Source organism: Triticum aestivum, chromosome 3D (assembly GCF_018294505.1).
Source record: "Triticum aestivum cultivar Chinese Spring chromosome 3D, IWGSC CS RefSeq v2.1, whole genome shotgun sequence".
Taxonomy (NCBI): domain Eukaryota; kingdom Viridiplantae; phylum Streptophyta; class Magnoliopsida; order Poales; family Poaceae; genus Triticum; species Triticum aestivum.
In genome coordinates, this window is record NC_057802.1 from 29,376,216 (window position 1) to 29,392,001 (window position 15,786).

General features: G+C 43.8%; 1 long non-coding RNA gene across 1 annotated transcript; it reads right to left on the reverse strand.

Moving 5' to 3' along the window:
• Nucleotides 1-12,076: 12,076 nt before the first annotated feature.
• On the reverse strand, nt 12,077-12,805 carry LOC123073918 (uncharacterized). The gene is made up of 2 exons (XR_006435791.1): nt 12,378-12,805; nt 12,077-12,264 (listed from the first exon to the last, which is right to left on the reverse strand). It is a non-coding gene; the product is annotated as an uncharacterized lncRNA (long non-coding RNA).
• Nucleotides 12,806-15,786: the final 2,981 nt, after the last annotated feature.

The window sequence follows — 15,786 nt, forward strand, 5'->3', positions numbered from 1 at the left end:
TTTGACTTCTTCCCAGTAACTGGTTTACCGGGCGCGGCAACTCCCTTGCCGTCCTTCTTGAAGTTCTTCTTACCCTTGCCCTTCTTGAACTTAGTGGTTTTATTCACCATCAACACTTGATGTTCTTTTCTGATCTCCACCTCCGCTGATTTCAGCATCGAATATACCTCAGGAATGGTCTTTTCCATCCCCTGCATATTGTAGTTCATCACAAAGCTCTTGAAGCTTGGTGGAAGCGACTGAAGGATTCTGTCAATGACCGCGTCATCCGGGAGATTAACTCCCAGCTGAGTCAAGCGGTTGTGCAACCCAGACATTCTGAGTATGTGCTCACTTACAGAACTATTTTCCTCCATTTTACAGCTGAAGAACTTGTCGGAGACTTCATATCTCTCGACCCGGGCATGAGCTTGGAAAACCAATTTCAGCTCCTCGAACATCTCATATGCTCCATGTTTCTCAAAACGCTTTTGGAGACCCGGTTCTAAGCTGTAAAGCATGCCGCACTGAACGAGGGAGTAATCATCAGCACGCTGCTGCCAAGCGTTCATAACGTCTTGGTTCTCTGGGATTGGTGCTTCACCTAGCGGTGCTTCTAAGACATAATCTTTCTTGGCTACTATGAGGATGATCCTCAGGTTCCGGACCCAGTCCGTATAGTTGCTGCCATCATCTTTCAGCTTGGTTTTCTCTAGGAACGCGTTGAAATTGAGGACAACGTTGGCCATTTGATCTACAAGACATAGTGTAAAGATTTTAGACTAAGTTCATGATAATTAAGTTCATCTAATCAAATTATTTAATGAACTCCCACTCAGATAGACATCCCTCTAGTCATCTAAGTGAAACATGATCCGAGTTTAACTAGGCCGTGTCCGATCATCACGTGAGACGGACTAGTCAAGATCGGTGAACATCTCCATGTTGATCGTATCTTCTATACGACTCATGCTCGACCTTTCGGTCCTCCGTGTTCCGAGGCCATGTCTGTACATGCTAGGCTCGTCAAGTCAACCTAAGTGTATTGCGTGTGTTCCGAGGCCATGTCTGTACATGCTAGGCTCGTCAACACCCGTTGTATTCGAACGTTAGAATCTATCACACCCGATCATCACGTGGTGCTTCGAAACAACGAACCTTCGCAACGGTGCACAGTTAGGGTGAACACTTTCTTGAAATTATCATAAGGGATCATCTTACTTACTACCGTCGTTCTAAGCAAATAAGATGCAAAAACATGATAAACATCACATGCAATCAAATAGTGACATGATATGGCCAATATCATTATGCTCCTTTGATCTCCATCTTCGGGGCACCATGATCATCTTCGTCACCGGCATGACACCATGATCTCCATCATTATGTCTTCATGAAGTCTTCACGCCAACGATTACTTCTACTTCTATGGCTAACGTGTTTAGTAACAAAGTAAAGTAATTTACATGGCGTTATTCAATGACACGCAGGTCATACAAAATAATAAAGACAACTCCTATGGCTCCTGCCGGTTGTCATACTCATCGACATGCAAGTCGTGATTCCTATTACAAGAATATGATCAATCTCATACATCACATATATCATTCATCACATCTTCTGGCCATATCACATCACATAGCACTTGCTGCAAAAACAAGTTAGACGTCCTCTAATTGTTGTTGCAAGTTTTTACGTGGTTTGTAGGTTTCTAGCAAGAACGTTTCTTACCTACGTATGACCACAACGTGATTTGCCAATTTCTATTTACCCTTCATAAGGACCCTTTTCATCGAATCCGTTCCGACTAAAGTAGGAGAGACAGACACCCGCTAGCCACCTTATGCAACTAGTGCATGTCAATCGGTGGAACCTGTCTCACGTAAGCGTACGTGTAAGGTCGGTCCGGGCCGCTTCATCCTACAATGCCGCCGAAACAAGAAAAGACTAGTAGCGGCAAGAAGAATTGGCAAACTCAACGCCCACAACTGCTTTGTGTTCTACTCGTGCATAGTAACTACGCATAGGCCTGGCTCATGATGCCACTGTTGGGAATCGTAGCATAATTTTAAAATTTTCCTACGCTCACCAAGATGCATCTATGGAGTATACTAGCAACGAGGGGAAAGGAGTGCATCTACATACCCTTGTAGATCGCGAGCGGAAGCGTTCCAATGAACGTGGATGACGGAGTCGTACTCGCCGTGATCCAAATCACCGATGACCGAGTGCCGAACGGACGGCACCTCCGCGTTCAACACACGTACGGTGCAGCGACGTCTCCTCCTTCTTGATCCAGCAAGGGGGAAGGAGAGGTTGATGGAGATCCAGCAGCACGACGGCGTGGTGGTGGATGTAGCGGGTCTCGGCAGGGCTTCGCCGAGCTTCTGCGAGAGGGAGAGGTGTTGCAGGGGAGGAGGGAGGCGCCCAAGGCTGTTGTTGCTGCCCTCCCTCCCCCCCTTTATATAGGCCCCCTGGGAGGGGGGGCGCCGGCCAGATCCCATCTAGGGTGGGGGCGGCGGCCAAGGGGGGGTGCCTTGCCCCCCAAGGCAAGTGGGAAGCCCCCCCACCCTAGGGTTCCCAACCCTAGGCGCATGGGGGGAGGCCCATGGGGGGGCGACCAGCCCACTAGGGGCTGGTTCCCTTCCCACTTCAGCCCACGGGGCCCTCCGGGATAGGTGGCCCCACCCGGTGGACCCCCGGGACCCTTCCGGTGGTCCCGGTACAATACCGGTAACCCCCGAAACTTTCCCGGTGGCCGAAACTTGACTTCCTATATATAATTCTTCACCTCCGGACCATTCCGGAACCTCTCGTGACGTCCGGGATCTCATCCGGGACTCCGAACAACTTTCGGGTTTCCGCATACACATATCTCTACAACCCTAGCGTCACCGAACCTTAAGTGTGTAGACCCTACGGGTTCGGGAGACATGCAGACATGACCGAGACGCCTCTCCGGTCAATAACCAACAGCGGGATCTGGATACCCATGTTGGCTCCCACATGTTCCACGATGATCTCATCGGATGAACCACGGTGTCGAGGATTCAATCAATCCCGTATACAATTCCCTTTGTCAATCGGTATGTTACTTGCCCGAGATTCGATCGTCGGTATCCCAATACCTTGTTCAATCTCGTTACCGGCAAGTCTCTTTACTCGTACCGCAATGCATGATCCCGTGACTAACGCCTTAGTCACATAGAGCTCATTATGATGATGCATTACCGAGTGGGCCCAGAGATACCTCTCCGTCACACGGAGTGACAAATCCCAGTCTCGATCCGTGCCAACCCAACAGACACTTTCGGAGATACCCGTAGTGCACCTTTATAGTCACCCAGTTACGTTGTGACGTTTGGCACACCCAAAGCACTCCTACGGTATCCGGGAGTTGCACGATCTCATGGTCTAAGGAAAAGATACTTGACATTGGAAAAGCTCTAGCAAACGAAACTACACGATTTTTTATGCTATGCTTAGGATTGGGTCTTGTCCATCACATCATTCTCCTAATGATGTGATCCCGTTATCAATGACATCCAATGTCCATAGTCAGGAAACCATGACTATCTGTTGATCAACGAGCTAGTCAACTAGAGGCTTACTAGGGACACATTGTAGTCTATGTATTCACACATGTATTACGATTTCCGGACAATACAATTATAGCATGAACAATAGACAATTACCATGAACAAAGAAATATAATAATAACCATTTATTATTGCCTCTAGGGCATATTTCCAACAATACCTTCCATCACTTTCTATTATGTTTGCTTCACACCTGTACTATCCACTAGCCCTTTAATCTTGTTCTTCCTTGCTCGCCAAACAACTCGTTGATGGAAAAACTGCGTGTTACGGTCACCCTCTCTGAGCCAATCAATACGAGACCGTTGGCGCCACAACATCTCCTCTCTGTACAATAATTCGTCTAGGTGTTCTAACTCTTTCCGGATTTCCTTCCGGTCTGCATTCATGTTCATTAGATCCTCTAACCGGGTTCTGGATTTTTCAATTTCCTTTACTACGTTCCCAAATTTCTTGCGGCTCCAGCCATGAAGTTTACCCATCAACTTATCCAAGGATACTTTGATATCATGTAGGCCATGCTTTGTACCTCCCTCCCGCCAAGCATCTGCCACAACCTCCTCAAGAGCCTCATCACGTTCCCACATTACTTCATAACGCCGTACACACCTCACCCTGCCGCCGGATTCAGGCGTACATCGCACGAGGAGAGGGAGGTGGTCTGAACAGGAAGAAATCAAGTGCTTCACCGATGCCTCCGGGAATTTATTTCTCCACGTATTATCAGCCACTGCCCTATCAAGTCTCACTTGCACATTAGCACGCCCACTGCGTTTATTATCATATGTGAATGGATAGCCAGAGAAGCCTAGGTCAGATAAGTTGCAAGCTTCCAACACATCCCGGAAAGCAATCATCTGCCCGGGTGACCTTGGTGTATCCGATAAATGCTCATAGTCCCACATTACCTCATTGAAATCTCCTGCCAAGAGCCATGGTATGTCATCTTGAGCTTTCAATCTTTTCAGCCCCTCCCACATCAGGTGTCTATTTTCTACCCTCGGTTCCCCATACACAAACGTGATTCTCCAAATTTGATCATCAGCGGGTAACCGGACATACACATCAATCCATCTTTTATTGCAATCACGAATATCAACGTACAAAGACTCGTCCCAAAACAAAGCTAGTCCACCACTATTACCATCACTACTAACTCCTTCAAAACCACGCAGGCCAACACGATTACGAAGATGATACATCTTATCTTTTTGCTGCCTAGTTTCACATAGAAAGACAAAGCTCGGGGAATGGGCTCGAGTGAGAGCCACGAGATCACGAACTGTCGAGGTGTTCCCTGCATCCCGGCAGTTCCAAACAATGCAATTCATTGCTCCTGACGGGGCACCACACGTGGCCCCGTCAGTTTACCGGCGGCCCCCGGGCCAGTTGCCTCCATGTCCACCTCACACACCTTGCTAGTTGCTTCATCTTCCCCTTGCTGAGCTTCTGTCTTCCCCTTCTTCTAAACACCACCAACAGGAACGTCCACGAACGGCACCAGAGCCTTGCCACCAAAATCAACCTGTACTTGCCCAATTAGACAATCCACCTGCCTCTTCCCCAGAATTGAATCGTTATATTCCATGGAATCCATAACACTACCAAACGAGACATTCAAGGAGTCAAGGCCATACAAAGCAGGTATCATGTCATCCGAGCTGGGTATTTTTTCTTTGATTACTAGCGGTCCATGTTTCCTCCCTGCTGGCACTTTCTTTCCCATGCAAGCACTCTTCTTTTTCTGGCGTGGCCTAATCTGTTCTCCTCCCTGTTTACCGTTAGCTTGTGCTTCAAACTGCGCCTTCATCTGCTGTACTTTGCTACACTCCGGCTTCTCCTTAGCAAGTTGCAGCCGAATTCTGTCCACCTGGTTTGCTAACAGCTCATTAGCCTCCACTGTCCCTGGCATCTCCTTCTCCTCAAACCCATCATGAGCATCAACTCTGTCCGGTATTTCATCATGAGCATCTCTTTCTCTCTCTCTCTAAAAAGCAGGTTTTTGGAACCTAAGGCCCTGTTTGGTTCATAAGTCCTAGGACTTTTTCTAGTCCGAACTAAAAAGTCCCTAGTCCCTAAAAAGTCCCTCCCTATTTGTTTCCAGGGACTAAAAAGTCCCTAGTCCCTCCCTAGAGGTTATTAAATGACCATGTAACCCCTAGTATACAAAAAATAACAACCAAAGAACACCAGGGGGCGGCGGGGCAATGGGTGCAGGAGGGGCATTGTTGGAAAAGTCCCAAAAAAGACTCTCCTTGAGGTCTTCTTCATTTAGTCCCAAAAGCAACTTTTAGTCCCTAGTAGTCCCTCCTGTTTGGTTAAAAAGTCTCTAAGAGGGACTTTTTCTAGTCCCTACATCAAAAAGTCCCTGGAAACAAACACCCCCTAAATCTAAAAAAATTAAGGTTTTGGGAACCTTCTAAGGTTCCAAGCCGGGTTTTTCTTTTCCTAGCATTTCTGGTATTTTCTTTCGTTATTTATTTATTTTTCATTCTTATGTATTTGTCCTTTTTATTTTATTTCCATTTCTAAAATTCGTAATTTTAAATTATTAATTAAATATTCATTTGAAATTTAGTAAATTATTTGTTTTTTCAAAAAAATGAATTTTGAAAGTTGTTGCATTTTTACGAAAAATGGTCACTATAAAAAGTTGTTGCATTTTTTCAATCTTCATATTTCCTAAAAATCGTTCACAATTACAAATAATGTTCACAAATTTCAGAAATTATTCACAATTTTAAATAATGTGCACAACTTTCCAAAATTATTAATGTTTCCAAAATTGTTCGGAGTATTCATAAAATTGTTCAAAATCATTTGAAAAACTAACAAATTTTATAAAATGTTCAAAAATTATTTAAAATTTTCAAATTGGTCAATTATTTCAGAAAAACGCTATTTAGAAAACATGTTCATGTTTCAAATTCGGCTCCGGTTTTCCAAAAAATGTTTAATACTCAAAAATATTTTCACAATTATCAAACAAAGTTGGCATATCTAAAAATGGTAATTTCCAAAAAATCAGAATAGGTTCACATTTTTTAAAATGTTTTTTTATAAAACAAATGTCAGTGTTTGAAAAATTGTTTGAGAAAGTATTTTTCATTCGTGTGAATAGTTTTTTGAATTTGTAAACTTTTTTAATTGCGGATATTTTTGAGAATTCATGTATAACTTCTGAATTCGTAAACATTTTTTGTACCTCATTAAAAAATTAGTTCGTGAATGATTTTTCGATTAGTGAACATTTTTGAATTTATTTGAATATTGTTAGGAATCAGAACTTTGTATTTTTTTATTATTTGTCTCAAACTATAAATCAAACAGACCAAAGAAAAGAAATGAGAAAAATATACTACCACACTGGCTCACTGGGATAGGCCCATGGAAGCGAGCGACACAAGCAGTACCATGCGCTCTGAGCGATACACAGCAGCCCCCGTATTCTGTGGGTTAACCATAATGCACATATATAAATAAATCAGTAAATGATTAAGTTCGTCTCGAAGGCCGAATCTTATTTCTTCTTCATTCATACATCCGGGTGTGTTCGGATATCAAACAGGCGCCCAGTAGACTCCCTAAAATTTAACTGTCTGGACAGTCCGGGCTGCACTAAATCCAGATCATGTGTGGAGGATAAATATAGTTGTCCGAACTATCTACCATGTAACATCCAACAAGCGGGCCCAACACAAAAACTCCACCCCATGATGCACCCTTTCCTTTTATGTCGGACCCTCCCCTTCCAGCTCGGTTTCACGCCTTAGCGAGACATTTTTCACTGGAGCCCTCTCCTATAAACTGGATGACCCCCACCTCACTTTCGTCGTGCGTTGCAATAGGGGAGAAATTTTCCTATTTACAATATAATAGAGTGGGTTAAACTAACACATACGTGTGAGGTCCATTCTCAAAGGTCCATTCAACTTCGCAAATGCACACTGACGTGGGAGGCGAGTGGCAATCGGACATATTCCTAGTCACCAGGAAGCTCCATCTTCAGCCCACACACCATTCATTGCTAGAAGGGATACTTATCGTTCTTCTCTTCCTCGTTCTCCCTTACATTTTATACTCCTAGCTTTTTCATAAACTTGTTTCGTTGGCGCCAACCAGCAGCACATCAACATCAATGCGTTCGTCAGCAACACCTCATCTTCTTCTCCCTCCTCCTCATTAGTTTTAGTTCGTCTTCCTACTTATTCCTAGAATACTCTTGCTTTCTTTTTCCTCTTTATTTTCTGGAACACTCTTCCCGTCTCCAACACCATTGACCAATTTGTTGTTTTAGTTCTTTTTTCTTCTTATAGTTGAAACACTCTTCTTTTCTACTATAGCACGAACCACCTAACCGATGTCGTGACGTGTTCTTCCCCGCGAACGTTTCGGCAGCCGTCAGCGTGTGGAGTGCCTGCAGAGTATGGTCGTCATCCATCTTGGTGAATGCTTGGTCGCCCATGTCGCGAGCGCATGGTGGCCATTGTCCATATTGGCAAGCAGTGCTCGGCCATGTTGCTGAGAGCCTGTTGACCGTCCTTGTCTGCAAGCGCTTTTAAAATGATTCGACGCCATTAACTACCTGCTTAATTAATTAATTACACAAATAGTTATCTGTCTACCTAATTCTTTGCATGCCTACTTAACTGCCAACCAAATCAATTAATTATCTGCCAAATTGAGAAAACAATCCCTACTTATAAATATCTGTAGGCATAAATAAGGGTTTGACTAATTAATTAATTGCATTAATGACTCGCTCTCCAAATTAATTTGGTGAATCCTATTTAAATGTACCTAATTAATTGTTTGATTTTCAATCTTGATCCAGCTTTTGATTTCCAAATTATTTTCGAGCGTCGCACCAGCATCAGGTCCGGCCACGACGTCCTTCATGGTGTCGTGCACGGCAACCCTTCGCAGGGGCCCGCGGATGCGGCTTACCAACTCTCATTTAATGGTAGAGATATATGTGATTTGGTAAGATAAGAAAATATATGTGATTTGATAACATAAAAACAAGATATGTTATTTTTGTTGTATTAGAAAAGTTGTGGTTGTCAGTTAATACTAGAGATAATAATATTAATAAATGACATAATGTACGGGATTAGCGATATATATCCATTTATTTGTTAATAGAATTAAAGCATTAGTAAAACATTTAATTCATACTTATAATTGGCTAGGCAGGCACACCAGTGTACTTACGGGTCTATATATAAACAACACAACGAACCTCAAATAATAACACAGAGAAAAGAAGAATTGTAGGCACGGAAGTGTAGTTAGCCTCCTCCTGTACTGTACATCGATCATGGTGATGCTGAAGAAGAACATGATCGCCCTGTGCTGCTTCTTGTCTCCTCATGCGACGCCCGCAAAGAGGTTAATCACTTTAATCTATTTAATTTGCAATGTCACCGTTGATATCAGGCGATTAAGCATTTCTTTTTCTTCAGATTAGATATCTAATCTGTACTTTTTTTTATCGCTTGTTTCTTTACACCTGTATGCAGATGGATGAGCCTCGTGCTTTTCCCGGGCCGTATGCGTGCTATTCCAAATACTTGCGAAACTGCACGAAGGAGCGGTGCAAGAAGTTATGCGCTGATGACAACATGCTGCTGGTCCTCGAGGCCTTTTGCATCGACGTCAACAGCTGCTGCTGTCCCTATTAGTTATTAGTTAATTATTATAAGCGCAGCTGAAGTGATCCAGGATGAAATGGAGATGCCAATAATATAAGCAAGAGATCAGACCTTTTCTAATCTGTGTTAACCAGCTTTTTCGGCAACCTTTGTAGTGTTTGTGTGTCTCGTTGGTTCGTGTACGTGGAGACAAATCAAAAGTAATGAAGCTTGAACAAAAATGGTCGATACATGGATGTTCACAGCATAAGCACAAACAAATTTTCGTTTATCGACTAGATGGACATGAGTATGTGAGCAAGCACTCTTGGCGTTTTTAACTTCACCCAAATGCAATTCTCTCTACACTTCCAATACACATTTGTTAACGATGTTCCTATTTAACCCCGCATTAACTTTATCAAGGATTGACAAAAAGAAATTGTATTTGGGGGAGCAGGGGTATAACTTGCATAAATAACCTTAATATACCATCAAAGATAGAAATGTCTAACGTTTAACATGAACCGTCAACCATTAATATAGCTCATGTAAGCAAAATGTTCCAATCAAATATTAGAGAAAGATGTGGGTATTACATTAATTCTATTGTATCATCACAACAATGTACTCACTTGCATATCTCTATCTCTACTCTTATAAAAATGGGAGTTGGTGATGATGGTGTGTCTACCATCATGCCATCCCCAACGTCCGATATGAAATCTAAGGCTGAGACAGAGACATCACGCCGCGCCGAGTAGTCTACTTCCCTCGCGAAAGAAACCGAGTCTTGGAGAAACCCTCCGGAATTCCTCACCGCCGGAATCTCGCGCCGGTCAAGCTCTATTCTATGCGCACGCGCCCCAGCCACCCCGTCCGGATCGTGAGGATTAGGGTTCAGCGCCAGCTGCTGCTGCCTACCGCCACGCATGCGCGCGCGCCCCGGTCACCCCGCCTGCTCTCGAATAGGGATGATTAGGGTTCGACGCCAGCTGTTGTTGCCTACCGTGCGGCGGCGGAGGAGAAGGAAAGGGAGATGGATGGGCTCCTGTAGAAGCTGAAGGGGATCGACGCCTACCCCAAGGTCAACGAGGACTCTACAAGCACACGCTCTCTGGCGGCGTCGCCAGGCTCGTCTCTGTCCTTGTCATGCTGCTCATCTTCGTCTCTGAGACAAGTGAGGCCTCTCCTTCTCTTCAGCCCGCAATGGCATCGCCGTGATGCGGAATCGAGGTCCACGGTCCAGAAAACACGTTCAATTGTACTACTACCTGCTAGGTGTCATTGGGAATTAATGGGTTGTGCCAGATCGGATTGGGGCGACGCTCGATTCCAATGACGTGGATTTGGTACCGTCTGCTTTAAATTGAATGTTGTGCAAGATTTCTAGATGCTTTTGGGTTTCTCTGTGGTAAATTTCTTTTCGGTTTGACAATGGTGATCCAGTGGGCCAAGCAATGTCTTTGCCTTCCGGGGAGGGAATGTCAGGACCCTGACAAGAGAAGCTACTGAAGTTATCTGAAGAAACCTGAAGATAGAAGAGGATAACTGACGAACTCTGCAGCAACGTTTCGTCAGTTATCTGACGATGGAGATGCGAGAGCATTAATGAAGATGGATGGTTCAGATGCTAAGTAACTGGAGTACGAGGACCAATGTAATTCAAATAGTATTGTGCTAAGTGTGCTTTCGTTTCACCCACTGTGATTTGCGGCAGCTCATAAGCGGAGACCTCGCTGAAGGGAAAGTAGGAAGGAAAGAACATTTATCATACTAGTTAACTGCCCATGCGTTGCATCGGGACATAAGAAATCATGTGAAACATGTATATCTCTAAGATCCTCGTGCACATTAAACAATATTGTCAACATTTGATTCACCATGTTATAAATCACCCTTCTTCGTCTTCTTCACCACTATCTCCACTCCCCATCCCAAACTCATCACCGTCGTTAATGGCACTGCCATCCGGCTATCAATCAAATTTTAGGCAAGGGGAGACATGGTAGCTTCAGAAAATACGAGAAAATTCAGTAGCTTTAGAGAAGTTTTAGGGTGAATATGAAACATAAGTAGTGATAAATATTTAATGGCATGGTACAACATGTTATAACTCACACTGAAGGTATAAACACCAGAAAGGGTTCTTCTTACGAAAGGGTTATCATTGCGTACAATTCGATGTAGGCATAGAACATACTCTCTCTGTAAGCATTTATAAGTTGTGACCTATAACGTCTTATAAAAGCTGACTGGAAACACTATGCACACGACACTTTGGCGGACGATTTCTAGATGAAGCTGTGAAAATAAACAGAAGAGATGTATTTGCTCTTCTTGAGCCACCGCAATCTTGTTAATCCGTTGCGACAACCACCTCCTCTCGAACCAATTGTTCATCTTGTCCACCTCTACCATCTAACACACCGCCACCTTCGTCTCCACGTCCTCCTCCTTCACCTGCTACATCTTCACTGGCAGTGTCGTGCCCCTCGGGACAACCTCCAGGTCAATCTACGACACCCTGCTGTTGATGCCGCTCCTGCTGGCTGGTGTGGCGATGTAAATTTATACTTCACTGTATACTACATATCTAACATTAATTGATGAGTATGCATGCATTCAATACAAAGGCTTATGAAAGTATACTCTTGCAGTTGTTCTTGAACATGTGAAATAGTTCTTCTCAAGTAAAATGAACAATCATTCCTCAACTTGCTTCTGGACATTAACAAAGCTGCATATAATCTTGTTAGTACAATTCCATAGAAGGAACTACTGTACAACAGAAAAATGAAAACATTAAATGATGGATAAATTGAACCGATCATGGCATAGCAGCGAAATTCCAAACAATATATGTATCACTTGAATTCTTTAATTTTGGATACTGAAAAGATACACATGAATATGTCAGACTGATATGAACACTAATATTGTGCGTAGGAATTCTTGCAACAGGATAGCAAGACGACCTAGGGCTTCGCGTGAGAACACGATGCACAGACTGGCACTTCCGATTCCTGACTCGGTGGCTTCGCGTGTGGAGGCTGCACGACGTGAGAGGTGGCACCACATGAGGAGGCGAGAACAGGATGAGAAAATCTCATCCGTGAAGTGCTTGCAGCACAACTACACAACCAATTCGAAATCAGGAACTAACCTGGACAATCAGGGGAGGAAGTAGGGGCTACATGAACTGTGAGAGGAAGGAGAGGACCGGCGACAGAGGATCCGACGGCGTCCTGATCGGCAGTATGTATGCCTGGGGGACGAACCCGGCGGCGGCGGCGGAAGGCCAGGAGCTCTGGCCAAAGCCCCCATTGACGCCGTCGACGAAGTAGTTCTGAACGGCGGCAACGAATCCTTGGGTCCCCGCGTCGGTGACCTCGGGTCGTCGCTGGCGAGTGGTCGCCGGCGCGTGATGGGGAGGCGCAAGCACGTACGTCCGACGTTCGGCGGGAGATTGGAGATAGAAACGCGAGATGGGAAAGAGAGAGAGAGGGGACGGGGGGCGCCGATGCCGTCGCCCTAGATCGCGGGGATAGCGCTAGGAGGGTGCGTGCGTTAGGCGAGAGGGAGGCAGGCGGAAAAATCGGGACATGGAAAACTAAATCGGTGGCAAGTGGAGGTGGCCGAAACAAGTGAGGATGGATCGACGAAACGAACGACGTAAGAGGGGAAACGGAACCTTACGGTTCTTTTAGATAGTAGAGATTTGTAGTTAGTCTAGCTTTCGTCCTCTTGTATCAGACCAAATCAGGGTATCTTTGAGTAAATTCCGACCACAAATTTGTGAGGAACACCATTTCTGTGTTGAAATTAGTCCGATCCCCATCCAGGTCCTCACATGGAAAAGGTTCTATTTTCTGGTTGAGCTGTTGCAAGATTCTTCAAAAGATGTACAGGTTTCTGTTGCCAGATCCAAGAAATTGGTCATTTTTTCAGAGCAGAGATGTGCATGTGATGCATACATTTGTGTGATCGAAGCCATAGTCTCTCCTTAACATGTGAATTTGGGAAATGCTTAGAAACAAGTTGGCTGTGGATCTGCAAGTTACTAAACTATGGATTTAGCCTTTATAATTGACTCTTTGTAGAAATTTGTACTTCACCCTTGGTTTTATCATATTAGTGAAAAATTAGTGATCGGATTCAGCTGGTTGAGCAAAGTGAACAAAAGCTGAACCGGTTCACTAATACTTCAAAAAGTTGACCGTTGGCTTTATCATATTAGTGAAAAAATTGTAAATTGTTTCTTAATGAGTCTTTTTTACTTATCTAAATAGATTTGGACCCCAAAAACAGAGTAGTTTGTACTTCATTCACTTTTTTTTGAAGTATACAGTCAGTCGAATATATGTACATTACAATGATCGGAAATTTTGTACCACAAATTTGCGCTCAGTTCATTGTTAGGTCATGCAAAAAAATTAATGGAAAATTTTGGTCGCAAGTTAGCACCTTCTAGGCATTTAAGTTTTTTGACATTTTAAATCTTCAATTGTTTACGAGGCTAATCTTGGTAATTAACTATGTTGCACGGACTTTCAACGTGTTCCAACTGTTTCAAAGTATTATCTGATTGTCACTTGACTTGTCATTCTATCTTTTGTAACTGATGGATTTTTAAACATGAAAGATCATATACTTTGGTTATTTCACTTCCCACTGATAAATGGATGGGGGTGTTTGTCACACAGCAAGCCTCTTTGTCAATCTAGCACAAAAAGAAATATTGGAAAATTGCAGGATTTTGTGTTAAGGATATACTCACATAGAAGTTGTGATATACATTGTGAAAGAAGATGTTAACAAAATTTGCAGAAGTGAGTTATGTTTTTCATTTTAATTTATGTAACACATCTTATGTATGAACTGTAGGAGATATGCCCTAGAGGCAATAATAAATGATATTATTTATCTCCGAGTTCATAATTATGTTTATGTTCCATGCTATAACTGCTATGGTTCTCGAGTCTGCAATAACCACGAGGCTCGGAGGAAGACTCATATGCACGTGTGGAATAATAAACGGTAAAATGTATTCCTAGTCGGGCCTCTAAGACTAGCTCAAGTGTTGCATGATGGTTATGTTTTCCTGATCATGGGCATGTCTATGTCAGCAACCTTGAGGGCATAATGTTAAGAGAACATTTGTGTTGAATCGACCCGACATGATGTTATGCTATGAGATTCATTCGTCACAAGTTTATTGGTACATAACACAGAGATGGTTAACGTTTGCATGATTCCTTAGACCATGAGAGTATCGAGTTTCTTCATGCTTGCTTCATGAACTTTGGGGTTTGTTAAACGTCATCCGTAAATGGGTGGCTATTACGGCGGCTTACGAGTTCATGGAAAAGTGTGTCAAGTAACTTGATAGCTCAAGATTGGGATTTGCTCCTCCGACGATGGAGAGATATCTCTGGGCCCTCTCGGTGTTACGGTATCCATCATCGTCTGGCCAGACACTTTGTGATTTGATCACGGGGATGGCGGAACACGATAACGAGAAAAGAGAACAATACCGGTAACGAGGTAACTAGCATAGTGGACAAGTTGTTGATCCACGGGAATGCCAACATGTCTCACCTCGGGTATTTGTAACATATCGCGAAGCAACAGGAATAGCACATGGCAACTGGAGGTTCACTCGAATATTTATTCGTGTGGGTATAGGGGTCAATATGGGTGTCCACGGCTCCGATGTTGATCATTGATCGGAAGGGGTTCCGGGTCATGTCTATACTTCACCGAACCTATAGGGTCACACGCTTAAGGGTCATCTATCTGCTGAATACTAGATGGGGAGTCTGAGAGAAAATCACCGAAAAAGTTTCGGACACCGAAAAGTTTCGGACAGCGGAATCGTACCGCAGAGAGAGGTCATCGGATAAGTTTTGATGATACCGAAAAGTTGTTTCGGGATACACAATTAAGTCAAATTGGTTTCGGCACATGCCTGATAATTCTTGGAGGATGCCAGAATCATTCTGGAAGCTTTTTGGAATTTTCTGAGATAAAAACCGGAAATGTTCCGGAGCTGCCGGAGCCACTTCAGATGCGTTTCGCAGATGAAAATCACTAAAACCGGAATTGTTTCGGAACGCGTTGAAAATCATTTTAGTGGGTACTGGAAATGTTCTTAGCCCACATAAATATTTTCAGTTCGATCAGACGCTGAAAAATGTCGTCGTGAATAGTGAAAATCAGCTTTATGGTTACTTTATGGAAAGCCACCTTTTGGGGCTTTGCTCCAAAAGATCTTGGGGATGACATGGATGGATAGGAGCCATTTTTTGGGCCCCTCATGGGGGTGTGGCCGGCCACATGGGGAATCCCCCCTTGGGGACCCTCTTGTTCCTTGGTTTCACTCCTAGGTCCTTGTGGAAGGACTTCATTCATGTGCATTTTGGGTTTTTTGTGAAACTACCCTAGCCCCTTGGGATTTCCTATAAATAGAGGTGGAGGGGCAGCCCTCCACACTCATCCCTTGCTCTCATACACATGCCATGCATTATCTGGCTTCTTCTCTCCCTCCCACGAAAAGAGTTTCGTAGAGCCGT